Genomic DNA, 14729 nt, shown 5'->3' with positions numbered 1-14729 from the left:
AAGAGGGCTGCTTTTCCTTTGAGTTTCATGGAAACCAAAGAAAGCATGGGAGACTGAGATTGCAAGACTTATTTTTTTATTTGTTTTAGTTTGTTCTGGAATGAATCATTATTCTCTGAATAATAAGAATAAAAACGATTTAAGCAATGTCTTAGTGATAACTTTAGAAAAGACTACATTCTGTAAGGATGCAAGTAAAATAGGTGATGGCTTGTAAAGCTCTACTTTTATCATTCCTTCCATCAAATGAGTTTTTAATATAGACATTATCCATATTTGTATGTGATCATTCTACAAAAATGACTGCGATTTTTAATTTCTGTGATTTTTTTTTCTAAATCATAAAGATACATATTTTTAACTGGCTCTTGCTCTTCATCCTTCCCCATATAAGAGACATGGTTTACTAGAGGCTTTACAGGTTATAACATGAGGGAGACTTGCTTCTAAAGTTTTTGGCCATATACTTGAGTTTCCCTGGTACAATGCAAATAAAAGCACTAAGCTGAAAGCTTTTAAATGTAGATGAAGTCATGCCTCTTCCTTTGAGGCATTCTTCCCAGTTAGCAGTAAGACGTGGTCTGGCCCTTAATAAGAGAAGAAACATGCTTCATCATTTCTGGTAAATCTTACAAGTTGTTGTAATTTTTTGACACCAGTGCAGTTAAATATTTATTTTTGTAAGAAAGCCAGTCTGTGCCTTCCACAGTTTATTGAAACAAAATTTGGATTTGTTAAAATGTTTCTGGGTTTGGGGTGGCTATGCATTTTTTTAATTTTTTTATTTTCCTTTGCCTACAGTTCTACTTATTGATGTGCAGTTTTTATGAAGACATATGCTACAGCTTTTTTATGGCTCTCTATTATCTTTATTAATGCTTCTTTTTTCCCCTGTCATAAAGAAAGTCAAAAGCCTTTGGAATTACAGCAGCAACGACATACCATAGCTGTTGTGTAATCTGTTGGCTTTATCTGAATCAGTCAGCACTTCCCAACAGAATGTGAACACTTACTCTAAAATTTGTTTTCCAGTACGGTAATTTATATATGTAAATTTCAAATAATGAGGTTGTACTAGGATGCAAACCTCCACAAAAGGTGTCTCCACTGCAAGAGACTGTGTAAGGCAAATGTCCCAATAAGGAAATCTATTTTGTAAAGTGAGAACCTTTAATGAGGGGGGTGTGAGTTCTGCTTATTACTCCACAGACTATCACAAAGTAATTATCGTTTTATCTGATGCTTAAAATGCTGACTTGCTTTACAAGTCTTAATAAAAGTCATAGATGATGAATGGTATTGCCAGTTCTGGGTTAACGGGCAAAAATTCAAATGGATAACCAGATGTATTTAGCTGTGATGCTGAGTAAACATGTGCAGATAATATATGCTTTTAAAAATTAATTAATCTGGGACACTAGTGTTGTTTGTAACCATGATTTCACAACTACTAAGCTGCTGCAAATTCTTCCTGGTGATATAGGGATATTTGCACTCATAAATGTTATGAAATCCTGTGTAAATTCAGTGACAGTAAATGGTGTGAGAAACTTTTAGCAAATTTATGTTGGTTAATTTAAGACCAGATTAACTTCCAGTTTGAGTAATTTTACTTCATCACTAAAATTCTCTTTTGTTTTATTATGAAACCTCAGTTTAAGAAAATAATTTTCTGTCTTGAATTATGTTCTTTCCGTGTCGAGATGTTCTTGGAAATCATCTATCCAAACATCAATCTTGTGTAAAAAGCATTAATGCTTTCTGTGGCAGTAAGGATTCAAATGTGCAATGTGATAATTACTGTGATGCTCATTTCTAATCTTCTAATGGCAGCCATCTGCAATGCCTGAGATTATGATAGGAAGGTGGGAGCGGGATTTTTAGGTGGGAGTGAAGAAGTTACTGTCCTATGAAATTGTTGGCAGGTTGGTTTTTTTTTATTTGGTTTGTTTTTTTTCCTTGACTGTCTGTCCTGAAAAACAGTTTTAAATGAACACTGACTTGACAAAACCACAGTATTAATGAGCTTTACTAGAAGTTAGCCTTAAAAACTCTGGGGCCCAGAGTTCAGCTATTATAAAACACAGCGCAATGAATTGTGAGCTGGACTCTGATGTGTCACCATTTTTGAGATGCACTCTTCTTTCTTCTTCCCTCTTTCTAGACTTAACAGCTATTTCAGGTATTCTTTGAAGTCAGTATCTATTACTGTTGACATTTCAGTACTGTATGATTGTACAGGTAGCATGACTGTTAATCCTCTTCTGATTCTAAATGCATCAATAAGGTAAGCAGCTCATGGGAATACCCCTTGGGTTTTGTTAGTTAATAGTTTGGGATTTTTTCATGTTACCACAGTGCACATTCAGCACCCTCCCTCCCTCCCCTGTCTCTCTCACTCTCTCTCCACACTGCCTGTAAAGTCAGAAATAAAGCAAGTCATTTCAGATGCAACACCAGAATTTGGAACTCTTTAAATTTACGTCAGCCAGAAAATTATAGTTTTGCAGATGGAAAGCTTTTAGGAGGAAATGGAAAGATGAACCACAAGAGATGTGGTATAGGGGTCAAACCAACAAAACTGAGGCAGAACTTCTCAGTTACTAACCCAGGTCCTGCTTCTGTCTTGTATTCATCCTTAACAAGTAGAATTTTGTGCCTGAACCTCAGATTTATCAAAGTGGAAAAGCAGTGTGAACTTACTGTAACAGATTATTTTGAGAATTAGTATTAACTTAAATAGGTTTTCAGTGTATAGTAACTACACAAAATAAACTAAGACAACTGCTGCTTTTTATAATTCATCGTTTTTAAATGTTGTCATCGTTGAAATGATTGCATTTGATGCTTTGATGTTACATTCCAACAAGTTAAATTGCTGGGAGAGATCTTGAGTCTTTGTGAACCTGAGTTTTGTTTGAAGTGTATACTTTAAGCATTCCTTCTAGAACATTATTGCTCGACCACAGTTATTGAGCTGTTTTTAAATCACCAGTGTTATAAACCACTCAGTACTGCAGAGATAAACAGGACAGGGCTTAATCCACCCTCACCCTACCACCCCCTACCCCATGGGCAGGTGGATGGGTTTGCATTTTCTGCTCAAGTGTCAGTGGTAGTAGTGGATACCACTGCATACTGCTGGGATCCTGCAACACTGCTAGGATTTACCGAGGGAAAAATTTTAACAGGAGTTAGCTCAACTCATTAAAACAGTCTTTTAGAGCCCTGTCTTCACCCCCATTCCCCGTGGGAAGATTAGGCACAAACAAGGGAGTGCATCTTGCCCACTGATGATCCCAGCCATGTGTGTTTACTTTGTACAAGGCAAATGCAGTTATCACTGCTGTGCTGTATTTACTGTTGATGGAAGTGTAATAGTTGGAAGTCTTGAGTTTTTGTCTTGGCTACTTATTCTGCATCCTTGAATTGAGAACTTTGCAGAAGTTCTGATTCTCTGAACGAGTCAGTTGCTTCAGCTCTGTGTAAGTTTGTAAACCATAATTTAATAGTTGTCTGAGGTTTCTTTAAGCTATTTCTATAGATAAGTCTTGTGATTTTTTTATTCTGTATGTAACATCATAATGTGTAGGTTCAAAGTGGATCTCTTTTATGGACTCTTTTTATGGGGGGGACACTTGGGAAAATAGGTGCTGTTCCGGTATCTGATTCACCTGAGGCAGTGCTGGTGCTGCTGTCTTGACCAGAACTGGTCATAACTGTGCAGGGATCCAATTTATCCAAACTTTCTTTTAACTTCAATTAGTTAATATTTTTGGTATGACAGAAAATGGCACTCAGCCAACAATAACACATCATGTTACTCAGAGGAGACTGGTTAGTCGTAAATGTCATTTTCCCATAACATTTGCAGGAACTGGATGTTCTCTAAAACAATTTTAACATAAGTTTTATATAAAAATAAATGTCTGGGGCCACATTTTCGTCCATGGGCAAAATAGGCACTGTGCCTATCTCTTATGCCAACCATGGCCTTATTTATATATTATCACTCATCAGCAGTGGTAAAACTTAGAACTTTCCATCCTGCCGTGCGCACTTAGTCTTTTGAGCTGAAGGCATCCTGCTCACGGCTGCCAGCCCTGGATAAGCTGCTCAGTCATACAGTTACCACTCACTTCTAGACAGGTAGAACTTGGCTGCAAACTTTGTTGTGCCCTCCTCATGCTCAGTGCACAAGACAAGAATTTCTGTGCTGAAATTTTGATCAGAACCATCTAGATTAAACATTGTGTGTTAAATAAAGTTAGTACTGAATGGGACTGTCAGGGAAGACTGAGAGTTTGTCATCATTTGGAAGAATTGGCTCTAGTTAAAAACAATTAGACATTTCTCAGGAATTATTATATGGATGGTGTCACTGCTTTGCAGGAGGATTCAAATTCCTTCTTGAGGGTCTTGTCCTGTTCATACTCATAAAATCTTTATTATATACATACATCTTTAAGACAAAATCCTAAACCCTTTTTCTGGTGTGCTTATTGCCTGAAGTAGCTCTTTGTATGTGTGTAGTAAACTCTGAGTGTTTGGGTGGTACCCTATTCCTTCTTTTTTGGCAGAAAACATAAATTTTAATTGTTACTGCAAAATTAGCTTGAGGTATTTGAATTTTCCTTGATGCTATGTTGCTTGAAGCAGAGCAGTTGAGGATTTCCAAACAGGCAAAAGACTTTTATCATGTTTACTGCGAGTTGCAACTTTTTCTAGTAGCCAAGGCTGTAATAAGAGCAGCCGTAATGCTAATGTCAAACAGAAATTTCACTTTGAAGCTAAATGTGTTTCCCATAAACCTGATAATGTGAAGGTGTCCATTTTCTCTAAGATGGGCTTGGCCAGCACTTCGTCTTGGAGGACGCGGGTGAGAGAGATGGTAGCAATGCATTGCAGCATGGTTAAATAGCTAAAGTTGGCTTTGAAGCTACAAATGATGAACAATCCTGCCAGTTTTCTGTTTTGTACTGTGTGACTTTCAGAAACTGTATTAGAACTATTCCTGATGCATTACGAATTGCTTCTGGGTACGATTCTAGGTATTGAACCTCTGCAGTTACGGCAACTTTGCCACCTGGGAGATAGTTCACTTTCTTGCTATCTGTTCTAATGCTGCTAAAGGTTTGGAAGTTGCATTTTCTCTTGTCTCAGCAGGCCTCTGGCCACACTGACCTTGGAGTACTTGATGAATCATCTCATGGTGCAAAGTCAATGCACCTTTTTGTCTAAAGCATGTTAATCCTTAGCATAAGTGCTCTTGTTCAGGATTTAAATTTACATGGTTTCTCCAAACTGATCCTCTTCAAAGAGGCCAAACACATTGTTTTAGACTATAGGATAGGAAACGATATTGGAGACCTAAAGATGATATAGTCTGAGAATTTATTTAATGGTTATAGTTCTAACCAAGGTTTACTTCACAGATTTAATTGACATATTTAAATAGCAAGGAATAGTTTAAGTAGTCTCTTCACCTGTGACAGATTGTTTAACGTAAGAACATCTTTTACTTTCAGATCTGTTGATTATGATGTGTTGAGGTAATATTTTTCCATTTTTGTGCAGCTTAAGGATTTCACTGCTTAAGAGTAAAAGAAATGGGGTTCTTTAGTCATATGCCCACTCAAAGGGCCAATAACAATGTTTGGGGTGGTTGTGGTGTTTTGGTTTTTTTAGCTACTTGCATGTGTGTTCAGCAGTTGGAGTAACTTGCTTGCTTTGAAAAATAAATGTTTCTCTATTTCCTAGGGAAAAAACCCTAAACTGTTGGGATGAAAAAAGTGGATTTAACTAGTTCTAGCTATTCTGTGACCAGTGATTTTTCAAACTCTTAAAATTGGTCTGAGCAGTCTTCCTAACGCCAAGAGAGATAGTTATTTTTTCCATCTTTAGTTGTTTTCCAGTGTTCTTTGCCTTTCAAAAACTGTCATACAAAAAGACTTTTTTTAGGAAAGAGGAGCGTCATGGGCATGTATGCTTCCCTTTCCCCTTCATGTGAACGACTTCAAGTGTTCCCTGTTCATCAAAGAACTGTTAATTCAGTTGAACATTCTGTGCCTTGTTATTGTACCTCAAATTGATTTATAACTCAGTATAATTATGTGACGTTTGGCTACATGCCCTATATGATCTCTTTTTTTGCCTCTTGGCTGATGGTCTGTGATGTTCAGGTTATATTTTCTTATTTCAGATGTCACTGTAAAGGAAGGAGCCGTAGCATGCTTTTATGTACAGTATGTTTGTGATGTAATACATTTTATCTTTTATCATCAATTTATAATATGGTTTCAAATGTTGAAAATAAAGAGATAGTTATCTCTAGACAGAACTTGCAGGTTTGGTTAACTGCATTAGTCTAGATGTATGAGACAGTAATTTACAAGTTATAAAATGTTACCATGGCAATTTCTGATTCCTCCCTCCCAGTTAATCCTGATTGAAACAGGGAAATGTTCTATTTACAGAGATGACAGTAATCATATAGAGCTTTAAGTGAAGAGGTGGGAACAAAGCAAGGGCAAGGAGACACCTTTCAAAGTGGCTCCTCCTTTGTATACCCAGTTACATTTTCTTCCCTCCTCCTTTATAGGGGTTTGCAAAGTTTGTAAGCTTGAAGATTCCTGCCAGCTGTTGTCTGCTGCTTTCCCAAAAGGGAACTAATGTGTGCATCTTTTGCTGCGAGCCTGAACATTCCCCACCAGTTGGTGTTGTCCCTGCACTACCCTTGTAGGCAGCTCTTTGTCTTGGATTGACATATATTGAACCTGTACTTGCTGACTTTACTTTAGAGGCTTTTCATCCCCCTGCTCTGCTTACTCATATGTACACAAATTAACATGCCCATTTATATATTAGATATGTTTTTAGAAACACATATTTTAGAAGTTTTAACGCTGCCAGGGTTCACAGTTACCATTTCATTGAAGGCAATTCGGTATTTAATCTGGGAATGATAAAGGGCTGCTAGTGCAAATACTCTTCTCTTTACATGAGAGAGTATATGGTACTGTTGTGCAAGATGAGAAAATGTTTCAGCTCTGAGCATTAACAGATTTCATTTTTTCCCCCCATCTTCCTACATCCGAGCCTAGTGTGTTCAGTGTTGGATTTCAGATATTTAGATTAGGGTTGGCTGCCCCAAATGTGGAGCTGTTACACCCTCAGGTTCAAGTGACCAAAATTTTAAAAATGAATTAGGCTTATATAAATAACTTTCCTTTATCTAGGTATGGATATGTAGCAGAATGGCTCTACTGACATGCAGAATGTGCTTGACCGGGGAGAGCATTTTGACGTTGAAACCAAAAGCAACTGTGGCATTTATTAGGCTTCTTCTGAGAAACCTGTGTGTAGCTAAGTAGAATAGAATCATGTTTGGGAATATGATGGGTGACATTAGTTTTGGGTAGGCCAAGCTTAAAAGTAATAAAAGTTCCTAATTTTCTTCATAATTAATGACTGATAGTTATGTAAATTGTACCAAAAATTATTAAATCCATAGAAAGTTGACAGAATTCAGTCAGCTTAAACTTAACTCTTAGATGGTTTTGTCTATGTTCTGAAATCCAGTATATAACTATGAGTGCATTACTTCCATTTTTTTTGGGGGGGGGATGTTTCATGGTAGTAGCAACATGCTGCTTCATTTCAGTTTTAAAAATTTTTCCTCATTTGGAAATGCTCTCATTGCAATGGTTGCTATGCAAACACTAGATAAGCTTTGTGTCTGATAAAAAATGACAAAGTTTTAAATCAGCTCTCTGCAATGAATGTGAAAGAAAATGCTTTGAATATTAGGTTTACAGCAGATTTTAAGAGCTCTGTCATTTCTTTGAAGTGCAATTGTTGTTTTCCTTCCCGGGCCTTTGGAAATCTGTAGGGGATAATGAAGCCTGATGCATTGTTTCACATCCTTGAAATTTATGCAAGATTAGTGTTTTTCTTGTCAGGAGTACTTTTTTCCTATCCATGTTTTCAGTCATGTTCACTGGAGCCTTGTCTGCCCTACCTGACATATGTCTGCAAAGGTTTGTTGAACCTCGGGTGTGAGCAGGGAGGTGGTTGTGGGCTTTGGTTTCTCAGCTTCTCTGAGTATGCATGGTGAAGCAAAATGGCTCAAGTTCTGCTTCTTTACCTGAGCAACCACTCTCTGGTGGTCACCTGCCCAGCATGAGGCTGTAGTCAAGCAGTTGTGTTACATCATCATATGAACAATGAGCTGTAGGAGAAAGGGTGACTTCTTCAACAGGTACAAAGTACACGCATTTGTTAACTTGAGTGACCAAGGTTACAGGGCTTTTGAGTTGTGCTGAAATGTTGTCTGGCAAGCTTAGTGTGACCTTTCACCACAAAGTTTCCATATTGTTATGAAAGGAGGGTTATACAATGCTGTTGCTAGGTATTTTCTCAGCTAACCCTTATTGCGTGAACATTCACCTCTCCATTGTCACCTCAGTTCTGTTGTTCTGGTGAGGAGGCAGTGCTTTGGGAGGTGTTTTTTCTGTTGTTTTTAACTGGCAGCTATGGACTGCCTCAGAAAATCTTCAAACATATTTTCCTAGAATTTGTAAACACTTGAGAAAAGTGAGCTGTGAAAGCTTGAGCATGCTCCATTGCTGCATTGGTGGGAGTGCAATTACTGAACTTCCAGAAACAACATGGTGCACTGGATGTGCAATCAAAGTGCATTTTATCTTGCTGACAGAAAACACAGTAAACCTCAAAATCAGTATAATGTACTGAGAGGTGTTAAGAGTCAAAATGCCCATTACTTCACTTAAATGACAAGACTGGGCACTATATTTAGAATTTTTCAACGATGTCTGTTACCTTCTTGGAGCCAAGTAATACAGTTAGTGAATGATTGAACTAACTAAGCTTTCAACTGCATCAAAAAGCTCAACCTAAACCTCAAAGGTGCCATGGCAGAATCCATTCAATATGAGAAAAACAAACCTAAAGAATTAAAAATTATTGATAAGGAATAGTTTCTAAGTTCAAATCAACTTGATAACAGGCTGAAGTATTTAAGGCAAACTATTCACGAGACAGAACTAAAGTTTTATGCGATGTTTTTTAAAGATATGGCTTCCTCCATAGTAAACTCCTTAGGATTCTCTGACTTAAATATTTTAATTGTTTTTTTAATTAACTGTACTCAGGTAGTACCACATCCAGGATTTGAGAAAAGCTGCTTGCAGGAGGGGTCCAGAGGAGCAGTGGTTGCTCACTTGCCCATGCCAAACTACACATGGTGAAGAATTTTTACTGAAGAAAAATATCAGTCTTTTAAGAACTGCCACAGAGGAGAAACTCGCTGGGAATAAAACCAGGCTGGTTTTTTTATCCCATGACAATAGCAAATTTGGTAATTCATCATACTATTAGATAAATAATATGAAAATGCTGTTACTCAGCACAAATGAAGAAATAATTTGATTTTACTAGTACTGATGGGGAATAGAAACTAAGTTTAAGCTAGATCCCATGGTCTACTGGATCAAATCTCTAAAAATTCTGCTGTCAGCAGATGTTCGTCAGTGGAGGAAAGGGAAGTGATGGGAAAGGAACAAAGGGTCAATGCAGTTTAATAGGAAGTTGACTTTCATTTTTGGAGGATATATTTGTTCTTAAAATGTTTTCACGTTGGATGTTGTGAGAAATTACTATAAAAAGAAATTTAAATTAAGAAATATAGTTTAGAGTGCATTATGTGATAATTAATTTTTTTCACTATCTGCTTTTACTGTTAATTAACACAAACTTACATTTTAATCTCTTAAATTTAGGAATGCCTATCAATTAATACTCAATACTGTTAAGAACAAAGTAGTCTAATACTGGGGCGAGGGGCATGGGGGGACGGGGGCACACACAATAGTGAGACAGTTTAATCATTATACCTCAGTCTAATTATTTTGGAGTTTTACCAGTAGAAGTGAGAGCAAACTTGGCTCTATCAAGTGAAGAATGTTTTCCCTTTCAATCTAAGGAAGACAGATTACGGGAAATAGAGTTCTGGCTTTTGATAGATGTTATGATTTGTGTTAGGCTAGCAGTATTTGCAGTACAGATGGTACCTTAAATACTGCTAAAGCAGTAATTAATGATAAAAAGTTACCCTTCTCTGTTGGATTTGTAGGAGCTGAAATAGTCTCTTACCTAGGGGGAGGCTTTTTTCTTTTTCTGCTTACTGACTTTATCAAATTTGTATGTTTATTGTCTGTGTAGCAATTCTATTTCTATTTTTTCTTCAACATACTGTAGTCCTTCAGTTCAGTCCCTTCTCCTCAGACACACTTTTTGAGGACTATTACTTAACTTCAGTTTGTAATACATCTTTTCATAAAGTAGCTAACTTTTCCACTTTTTAACTTGACACTGGATATTTGTGAAACTAAGTAATTGTTTTACAACTGCTAGGAAATATGTTGCAAGTCTGCGGATAGGACAGAATAGCGAGCAGAAAACTTTTTAAGGACCTTAGGATACTGGTCTGGAGTATTGATTTTCTGCTATAAAATTATATTTGTTCTGGTTGCTAGGATTCTTTTCATTCTGCATATACTATACAGTGTCCTTTCCCTTATTCTACAGCAAGGCAGACTCGAGGCATCCACAGAGGTGTAAACTTAGCTTGTCGCAAGAACGATCATGCTGGAAACATGGATGTGACTTTTATCTCAATGCCAAGGTTAATAATACACAAATACCTGAATTATCTTTGAAACGAAATGTCTGTCTATATATTTATATTTTTAGAAGCATGTAGAAAATAACTGCTTAATATTTTCTTATTGTTTAAAGCCAAAAAAAGTCACGAAAATATTCACACGTTATTTTGAGTTAGCCTCTAAATCTGTGTATGCATGATACTACAACAATGCATATGATTGTATCAGCTTTGATTTTTCTTAAACATGTACTTGAACAGGGATTTTGCAGGATTTAGAACATCAAATTAAGGGGAAAAGAGCCCTTTCTGGTGTCCTAACATTTCATGCTGATTTAATTTAATATTAAGGAAAATGAAAACATACAATAAAAACATGTTTCAAGAAGAGTTTGAGTTTGAAGGTCTTAAGGAGTCTAAGTTTCCTAATATTTTAAATTACACATAAGACTTTGGAGAGCAGTGTTTAGTAGTTTGAATCTGCAAGTAGGACAGTGCAATTGACTTAATTGTAATTGTTTCTATAAAGAAGGATTTGACAGGGTTTGGCCCTTAGTCAAGGGAGAGGACAGTGTAATTTTGTGTGCTATGCAGGTGTGAGTTATAAACATGCTAAGGTCTAATCTTTCAAGGTGCTTAGTGCCTTGTCAGAACTGTTTTTCATTCTCTGTTTTCTGGAGTTAATAAGTGCGATACTGTTGAGCATCTTGCAGAATAAGCCTTGAAGAGACCAGTGGATTTTCTGATTTTTTTTTAAAGCCTCGTCATGTTTTTGACCAGGATTTAAAGTTTTTTTCATCAAAATCTGACAGTTCTGTTCTCTTGTGATTTGACACTTGCACACAAAACACAGAAGAGGGAAGCAGTGTGTAGGAGTTGAAAAGTTTGTTAGTAATTAAACTAGTTACAACTGTGTTTTTTTTCAGACATAGCAAAATCCTATTGCAAAGTAATGTTTGTGGCAATTTATACATCACTCTGTAAACTATGGTAGAAGTTGTTCAAAAGTATAGTAAATGCTTAGAGACATATGTGCATACATGTCTACTAATATATAGCATATGCATGTAAATACAGCATAAAGAGAGGCAGTAGCTCTACCTAATATATTACAATACTGTTGGACTCTTTCCACAGCTTTAAATGCAGTCATGATTTTATCCGACCATTTGGAAAGTGTGTGTAATTCATAACTCCCTCCTTCTTTAACATTAAATTAATTCCTTGCCTGTTGGCTCTGTAGGAATTGTTTAAAATACAGTTTGTAATGTTTGCAGTAGTCACCCTATATCTGAGCAACCAGACATCTTCTAGACCTCCTGGTGCTGTTCTGGGGTATTTCATTGTTTCTCAGTCCTCACCCCTTTATTTTAGGAAGCAACTTTTTTAGAAAGTATCTCAATAGGAAAAAGCAAGAAGCGCCAGTGCTTGCCAGAAGAAGCTTGCTTCCCACCCTCTCCCTTACCTTGCGCTCCTGGACTATAGAACTCCTGGGTCAGCTATTGCTCCATGGTGCGGGGCGCTGAGCTGTAGCATCAGGGATGTGAGCATTCCAGCAGTCCCACTAAACAATGAGAGATAGGCTCTTTGCATGCCCCAAGCCTATGGAGCATTACGTCATTGCCTTGCCATATAAGGCGCTCTGTGTTGTGCAGACTCGTCGTGTCTGACTCGTGTACTTCAGTGATAGCCAGGGCTTGGAAAGCTTGTTAATGTGTTCTGGCTCCAGCTGACGCTCAGGACTGTGTGAAAAATTTCATTTGTCTACCAGTTCATGGCCAAGAAGAATGTGCGGAAGGTTTGGGTTAGGGCAGTTCCTTTCTATTACTGATAATAAAGTCGTTAGCAGTTGTTAGCTGATTAGGTACAGTGTTTTCCACTCAGACCCGCAGCCTAAAATTCGAGAAAGGAAAAATTCAATTCCAGGTCATCTTCTTTAATTAGTTGTTCTAAGGGAGTTTTTCTGTTTTTCTTTCCTTTTTTTTTTTTTTTTTTAATATGACAAAAAATGTGACTTTAGCTGAACTCCTCTGAGGGGGATATGAACTTCGAGCCTTCCTTTTTTTTTTCCTTCTGTAAAGAGTCGGGGTCCTTGGAGGATAGTATTTTATTTCCTGATGATGTAACTACAAAACAATTCTCTAAGTGATGATGGGAAGGCCAGATGAAATCTGATTTTTTTTTTCTCTTCAATGTTTTTTCTACAAAACCCTTTCCTTTTTCGTATGTTTGTGTTTCAGCTAACACAATTAAGCAGTCCAAGCAACTATTTTTAGTAAGGAGGTCTTAAAGAAATGAGTCATTTGTTTTAATATTTAGGAAAGAGGCAGGAAGCCAAAAAGTAAGATTTAGATTGAAGAGCTTAAAATGTATCTCTTGTATTCCCTGTCCTTTAGTGTACACCCTGAATAAACATTGAGAACACAAGGAAGAAATACTTGAAATGGGCACAAAATTTGTTGTTGAAATTCCACTAAGGGTAAATGGGAGTCAATGGAATAAACTCCTTTTGTGTTGATGGGTAAATTAGACCATGGAAAGGCATTCTACACTATTAGAGTGCAGAATGTTAAAGTAGATGCATCCACAATTCATTTATTTGCACCACTTGAATTTCAGTCTTCAGATAAACTTCGGTATAGCTTAAGCTGTCCTACTGCCTTCTTTTTGTGACTTATGTCCTACTTGAACATAATGCTAACTTAAGGCAATTTACTTATTTGGGGGTGTTGTCTGTGGGTATGAAGACAAATGGTGATTAAAATGTTTGTATTTCGTTAACAAGACAGACATCTTTTAGCTACTTTGCACATATTTACCCCGCGTGTAGCCTGAAAATTATTCTTTAGCTGGAAAATTCCAGGCAACCCTTCCCACTGCTCCTGGGTAAAGACTTCCTCAGCACTGTGCTGCTTATGGGTATGGGTGATCCCTCTTTGGAAATTTCTGTGGAAGTTGGGATTTGGGTGCTTGATCAAAAACTTCCAAGCCTATTTAACAGTGCAATACTGTATACTAACCCTTCCAAAATTGTTTTGGAGATAGAGAAATGTCTTATTTGAAGATAGCAGTGGACAGGCCGGGATAATATTTTATTTGCTATTCCAGGAAGATTTAATAATCAAATCCAAACAAAACCAGAATAACCTTTAGCCCAAATTGACCTATTCAGTCACTTGGCTAATGTTTTTGGAAACTAACATTTTGTCTATTTTTTCTCAAAACTATCTGTGTATCATTTGAATTACATAAAAGGTCATCCAGGTGACCTTGGTATGGGGAATATCTTCAGCTACAAACTCACCCTTCCTGTTGGGGCTCTGTTTAGAGACAGGACAACTGCAGGTGCGAGGTCCTGTCTCAGGGCAGGCTGTGGAGATACTGCTGTGTTCAGTTCTAATTTGCAGAGGGTGTCAGGTAGGTTACTGTGTGGAAGGGAGCTAGGAGTTAGATGTGGATGCATTCTTTTTTTACATGTATGTTTGTGTATCCAAGCGTATGAATGTTTAGAGTGAAAACTACTGTTTCTGTATTTTACTTGTTTTTTTTTCTTTCCTTCCCTTTGCAATTGTTTTGTTTTTCTGCATCTTCCCCTTCACCTACACACACCCTATTTCTGTAGTCTGCATGAAAATTACCTGCATTTTTGTCCTCCCACATGAAACAGTTGTTTTAGGCCATAAGCAGCTTTGAAGAAGAGGACTTCTCAAAAGCTGGTGGTCAAAAATCCATCCTTGCAGTCCAGTTCTGTTCTGGAGTTGCAAGGAACGCAGCTCAGATAGTGCTGGTGATAAGTTTATTGGCAGTCTGGGAGCAGGGAGTAGGGAATGCAAGTCCTCCTGTTTATAAGTCTGTGTTTACATCTGGGGATGGCCCAAGTATGAACTTCTAGTTTCTTAATTAATTCTCCTCTGCAATACAAAAGTGCACATCTGTGACCTTCTGCAAACCAGCTTTATCAAAGAGAATCAGCTGAGTGTGTAATGACCTGACTTCCTTCTCTTATACTGTCACAGCTTAAAGGATAGAGTACAGTATTGTTCCA

General features: G+C 37.3%; 2 protein-coding genes across 3 annotated transcripts in view; one reads left to right on the top strand and one right to left on the bottom strand.

Moving 5' to 3' along the window:
* Positions 1–14729, top strand: part of CMSS1 (cms1 ribosomal small subunit homolog (yeast)) — a 207734-nt gene that overhangs the window by 9150 nt on the left and 183855 nt on the right. The gene's annotated exons all lie outside the window — the stretch shown is intronic.
* The window catches only part of FILIP1L (filamin A interacting protein 1 like), a 187302-nt gene that overhangs the window by 21659 nt on the left and 150914 nt on the right, over positions 1–14729 (bottom strand). The window contains exon 1 of one of the 2 annotated variants that reach the window (XM_017830820.1): positions 12150–12557. The exons of the other annotated variant lie outside the window; for it this stretch is intronic. The gene's annotated coding sequence lies outside the window, so the exon portion shown is untranslated. Of the gene's footprint in view, positions 1–12149; positions 12558–14729 lie in introns of those variants that run through there. 2 annotated transcript variants of the gene reach the window in all.

This window comes from Lepidothrix coronata, unplaced genomic scaffold (genome assembly GCF_001604755.1).
Source record: "Lepidothrix coronata isolate B3197 unplaced genomic scaffold, Lepidothrix_coronata-1.0 Scaffold184, whole genome shotgun sequence".
NCBI classification, from domain to species: Eukaryota; Metazoa; Chordata; class Aves; order Passeriformes; family Pipridae; genus Lepidothrix; species Lepidothrix coronata.
Note: the sequence above shows the minus strand (reverse complement) of the source record. Positions and strands in the feature narration are given on the sequence as shown.